The sequence below is a fragment of the Aquarana catesbeiana genome, linkage group LG03 (genome assembly GCF_042186555.1).
Source record: "Aquarana catesbeiana isolate 2022-GZ linkage group LG03, ASM4218655v1, whole genome shotgun sequence".
Lineage (NCBI taxonomy): Eukaryota > Metazoa > Chordata > Amphibia > Anura > Ranidae > Aquarana > Aquarana catesbeiana.
Window position 1 is genome coordinate 661,432,637 of NC_133326.1, and position 6,310 is coordinate 661,438,946.

Consider the following 6,310-nt stretch of genomic DNA (forward strand, 5'->3'; position numbering starts at 1 on the left):
TCTGCATCTACTGGCCCGATCGGTTCCCGGTGGCGGCTCCTAATTCAGATCGATGACAAGCCTGGACTCTTGCACAGTGTCTCAATGCCTTTCACCCTACTAACTTTGTCAGTAACATTCTTTAAGTGGAATACAAGTTGTTTTAATGCTACATTTAGCACTGTGTATCTCTCTCTCCTCCCCTGTCATGTTGTGTGTTTGGGGGGGGGTACAGAGCTGGGTTGGAGGTGCCCATCAAGTCCTGTAGTAGCACTGCATCTGGTGACAAGTGACTTGGCAGGTGACAGGCAACGGGGCAAGTTATATGCGGCATCTGGTGGCAGGCGATGGTGGCAATCGACATGCGGCACCTGGTGACAAGAGACGTGGCAAGTGACGTTTTGCATCTGGTGGCAGGTAACATGGCAAGTGACATGCGGCATTTGGTGGCAGGCGATGTGGCAAGTGACACGCTGCATCTGGTGGCAGGCGATGGTGGCAAGTGACATGCAGCACCTGGTGGCAGGCAACATGGCAAGTGACATGCAGTATCTGGTGGCAGGCAACGTGGCAAGTGACAAGCTGCCTCTGCTGACAAGTGACGTGGCAAGTGACGCTCTGCAACTAGTGGCAGATAACATGGCAAGTGACATGCGGCATCTTGTGGCAGGCGACGTGGCAAGTGACAAGCTGCCTCTGCTGACAAGTGACGTGGCAAGTGACGTTTTGCATCTGGTGGCAGGTAACATGGCAAGTGACATGCGGCATCTGGTGGCAGGCGACGTGGCAAGTGACACGATGCATCTGGTGGCAGGCGATGGTGGCAAGTGACATGCGGCACCTGGTGGCAGGCAACGTGGCAAGTGACATGCAGTATCTGGTGGTAGGCAACGTGGCAAGTGACAAGCTGCCTCTGCTGACAAGTGACGTGGCAAGTGACGTTTTGCATCTGGTGGCAGGTAACATGGCAAGTGACATGCGGCATCTGGTGGCAGGCGACGTGGCAAGTGACACGATGCATCTGGTGGCAGGCGATGGTGGCAAGTGACATGCGGCACCTGGTGGCAGGCAACATGGCAAGTGACATGCAGTATCTGGTGGTAGGCAACGTGGCAAGTGACAAGCTGCCTCTGCTGACAAGTGACGTGGCAAGTGACGCTCTGCAACTAGTGGCAGATAACATGGCAAGTGACATGCGGCATCTGGTGGCAGGCGATGTGGCAAGTGACAAGCTGCCTCTGCTGACAAGTGACGTGGCAAGTGACGTTTTGCATCTGGTGGCAGGTAACGTGGCAAGTGACATGCGGCATCTGGTGGCAGGTAACGTGGCAAGTGACATGCGGCATCTGGTGGCAGGCAACGTGGCAAATGACAAGCTGCCTTTGCTGACAAGTGATGTGGCAAGTGACGTTCTGCATCTGGTGGCAGGTAACGTGGCAAGTGATATACGGCATCTGGTGGCAGGCGACGTGGCAAGTGACAAGCTGCCTTTGCTGGCAAGTGACGTGGCAGGTGACACACTCAGGGCTCCCACTGATTCTGCATTATGGTGAATTGAACTATTTCATGTTATATTACAATGTAATAATAGAAATAATGCGCTTCAATCATCCTGACACCATATCAACCATGGTGCCGAGAAGATTGAAGCGCCAACACCAGGTGTTTGGAGTAAAGTGGGCCGATCTGGATGAAGTCCAGGGCCAAATTTTTGTCCCAGTCCAGCCCTGGTAGAGTGTTCTTTACTGTTATGCCCTGTACACACGGTCGGATTTTCCGACAGAAAATGTGTGATAGGACCTTGTTGTCGGAAATTCTGACCGTGTGTAGGCTCCATCACACATTTTCCATCGGATTTTCCGACACACAAAGTTTGAGAGCAGGCTATAAAATTTTCCGACAACAAAATCCGTTGTCGGAAATTCCGATCCTGTGTACACAAATCCGACGGACAAAGTGCCACGCATGCTCAGAATAAATAAAGAGATGAAAGCTATTGGCCACTGCCCCGTTTATTGTCCCGACGTACGTGTTTTACGCCACCGCGTTTAGAACGATCGGATTTTCCGACAACTTTGTGTGACCATGTGTATGCAAGACAAGTTTGAGCCAAAATCCGTCTGAAAAAATCCTAGGATTTTGTTGTCGGAATGTCCGAACAAAGTCCGACTGTGTGTACGGGGCATAAGAGCGGCAAGGATATGGAATTCCCTTCCACAGGCTGTGGTCTCAGCGGGGGGCATCGATAGTTTCAAAAAAACTATTAGATAAGCACCTGAACGACCACAACATACAGGGATATACAATGTAATACTGACATACAATATCTCACAGAAGTGAGTACACCCCTTACATTTTTGTAAATATTTTATTCTATCTTTTCATGTGACAACACTGAAGAAATGACACTTTGCTACAATGTAAAGTAGTGAGTGTACAGCTTGTATAACAGTGTAAATTTGCTGTCCCCTCAAAATAACTCAACACACAGCCATTAATGTCTAAACCGCTGGCAACAAAAGTGAGTACACCCCTAAGTGAAAATGTCCAAATTGGGCCCAATTAGCCATTTTCCCTCCCCGGTGTCATGTGACTCGTTAGTGTTACAAGGTCTCAGGTGTGAATGGGGAGCAGGTGTGTTAAATTTGGTGTTATCGCTCTCACTCTCTCATACTAGTCACTGGAAGTTCAACATGGCACCTCATGGCAAAGAACTCTCTGAGGGTCTGAAAAAAAAGAATTGTTGCTCTACATAAAGATGGCCTAGGTTATAAGAAGATTGCCAAGACCCTGAAACTGAGCTGCAGAATGGTGGCCAAGACCATACAGCGGTTTAACAGGACAGGTTCCACTCAGAACAGGCCTCACCATGGTCGACCAAAGAGGTTGAGTGCACGTGCTCAGCGTCATATCCAGAGGTTGTCTTTGGGAAATAGACGTATGAGTGCTGCCAGCATTGCTGCAGAGGTTGAAGGGGTGGGGGGGTCAGCCTGTCAGTGCTCAGACCATACACTGCACATGCATCAAATTGGTCTGCATGGCTGTCGTCCCAGAACTAAGCCTCTTCTAAAGATGATGCACAAGAAAGCCCTTAAACAGTTTGCTGAAGACAAGCAGACTAAGGACATGGATTACTGGAACCATGTCCTGTGGTCTGATGAGACCAAGATAAACTTATTTGGTACAGATGGTGTCAAGTGTATGTGGCGGCAACCAGGTGAGGAGGACAAAGACAAGTGTGTCTTGCCTACAGTCAAGCATGGTGGTGGGAGTGTCATGGTCTGGGGCTGCATGAGTGCTGACGGCAGTGGAGCACTACAGTTCATTGAGGAAACCATGAATGCCAACATGTACTGTGACTTACTGAAGCAGAGCATGATGCCCTCCCTTCAGAGACTGGGCCACAGGCAGTATTCCAACATGATAACGACCCCAAACAAACCTCCAAGACGACCACTGCCTTGCTAAAGAAGCTGAAGGTAAAGGTGAGCATGTCTCCAGACCTAAACCCTATTGAGCATCTGTGGGGCATTCTCAAATGGAAGGAGGAGGAGCGCAAGGTCTCTAACATCCAGCAGCTCCGTGATGTCATCATGGAGGAATGGAAGAGGACTTCAGTGGCAACCTTTGAAGCTCTGGTGAACTCCATGCCCAAGAGGGTTAAGGCAGTGCTGGAAAATAATGGTGACCACACCAAATATTGACACTTTGGACCCAATTTGGACATTTTCACTTAGGGGTATACTCACTTTTGTGTGCCGGTGGTTTAGACATTAATGGCTGTGTGTTGAATTATTTTGAGGGGACAGCAAATTTACACTGTTATACAAGCTGTACACTCACTACTTTACATTGTAGCAAAGTGTAATTTCTTCAGTGTTGTCACATGAAAAGCTAGAATAAAGTATTTTCAAAAAATGTGAGGGGTGTACTCACTTTTCTGATCACACACATAGGTTGGACTTGATGGACTTCTGTCTTTTTTCAACCTCATCTACTATGTAACTATGTAACATATGCGGGCGTGACTTACGCATGCTTTCGCTTCTGCACGCAAGCACAGAAGGATGGGGCGCTTTAAATGTTTTTTCTCTTATTTATTTTACTTTATATTTTTACTCTGTCCCTTTATTTATTTATTTTTAATCACTTTTATTCCCATTACAAAGAATAAATTCCTATTTCTTTCTTTCCTTCTCTCTCCCTCCATCCCTCTTTTTTTTTCCTTCTCTTTCTTTCTCTCTCCCTCCATCCCCCTTTCTTCCCTTATCTTTCTTTCTCTCTCCCACATCCCTCTTTTTTTCCTTTTCTTTCTTTCTCTTTCCCTCCATCCCTCTTTCTCTCTCCCTCTATCACTCCATTTCTCTCTTTCCGTCCCTCCATCCCTCTTTCTTTCCTTCTCTTTCTTTCTCTCTCCCTCCATCCCTCTTTCTTTCCCTCTCTTTTTCTCTCTCTCCATCCCTCTTTCTTTTCTTCTCTTTCTTTCTCTCTCCCTTCATCCCTCTATTCCTCTCTTTCCTTCCCTCCATCCCTCTTTCTTTACTTCTCTTTCTTTCTCTCTCCCTCTTACTTTCTTTCTTTCTTTCTTTCTCTCTCCCTCCATCCCTCGTTCTTTCTTTCCTTCTTTCTTTCTCTCCCTCCCTCCCTCCATCCCTCTTTCTTTCCTTCTCTTTCTCTCTCCCTCCCTCCCTCTTTCTTTCCTTCTCTTTCTCTCTCCCTCCATCCCTCTTTCTTTCCTTATTTCTTTCTCTCTCCTTTCATCCCTTTTTCTTTCCTTCTCTTTCTCTCTCCCTCCATCCCTCGTTCTTTCTTTCCTTCTTTCTTTTTCTCTCCCCCATCCCTCTTTCTTTCCTTCTTTCGTTCTCTCTCCCTTCATCCCTCTTTCTTTCCTTCTCTTTCTTTCTCTCTACATTCGTCTCTTTCCTTCCCTCCATCCCTCTTTCTTTCCTTCTCTTTCTTTCTCTTTCCCTCCATCCCTCTTTCTTTCTTTTTCTCCCCCTCCATTCCTCTTTCATTTCCTCCATCCCTTTTTCTTTCCTTCTCCCCCCTTTTCCTCCTTTCTCTCTTCCTCCATCCATCTTTGTCCCTTTATTTCTTTCTTTCTCTCTCCCTCCCTCTTTTCTTCCTTCTGTCTTTCTGACCGAGAGGGGCGGGTTATTTTGTTTGCCCCCCCCCCCAAATGGAGCACCAGCTGCCACTGGTCTCCATGTGTGTGTGCTAGTCAGGAGTAAGGATGAGCTCTGGCGTGTTCACAAGCTGCACATGCCGAGCACGCCAGGAAGTCAGCACTGCGCTGTGCTAATCACAGGCAGTGAGACATTTGCCGATCTCTGCAGCCGCACGTCGGAAATGTCTCACTGCTTGTGATTAGCGATGTGCAGTGCCGACTTCCTGGCGGGCTACATATGCTACTTTATCCACAAAGGGACGGGAAGTTCCCAGCCTATAATAGGCTGCTGATTGACAAAAGACTGTTCTGGACATTCTCAAGTTGGGCATCCCATAATTCCCAAACCCATACAAGTTATCAACCCCCAACAAAACCACAAAAACAAGCCAAGGACTAATTTTCTGTGTTTGATTGAATGAAGCAAATTCTATGTGACTGGCTGTGCAGTAGTGGGGACCCGGACACCAGCGACTCCTGTGGGGGGTAGTGCTACATTTGGGGGCTTGCAGGGTGCCATGGATTTTCCCATGGCACCCTGCATGGCCATTGCCCCTAGCTGTCCAAGACCGCAGGGGGATGATGACGGGAAGCCGAAATGATACTTGGCTGAACAGTAAAATGTCAAGTTGGTGTTCAAGTGCCGTTCTCCATAGCAACCTCGGGGAGTTTGCTGCCAACAAGCTATACTGCATGCCCAGTTGCCCTAACCAGCTATACTGCACTCCCAGTTACCCTAACCAGCTATACTGCATATCCAGTTGCCCTAACCAGCTATACTGCACTCCCAGTTACCCTAACCAGCTATACTGCACGCCCAGTTACCCTACCCGCAGCTGGGATGACTACTTGTGATGCCCCAAGGCCTGCCTTGATCAGTGAGGACTGTATTGTGTGCTGTTGTCTGTGGCAACCACAGCGAGTGATCGCGCCAATGGATTTCACAATGTCCAGCTGTCTGATCATGGCTGTGAAAAGTGACTGTGTGCTGGAACATCCTGCTGAAACCAGTGAGAAGTGCATGGGGTCGTGTCTGCTGTTACCCATGGAGTTTACATCCAGGGTGACCAAAGGGTTAAATGTGTTCCTAGTAGTTAAAAACCTTGTTTTCATTGGTACATAGAGGTGCCAGGCTCCCCATGGCCTTTGTTTGACGATCCTTTG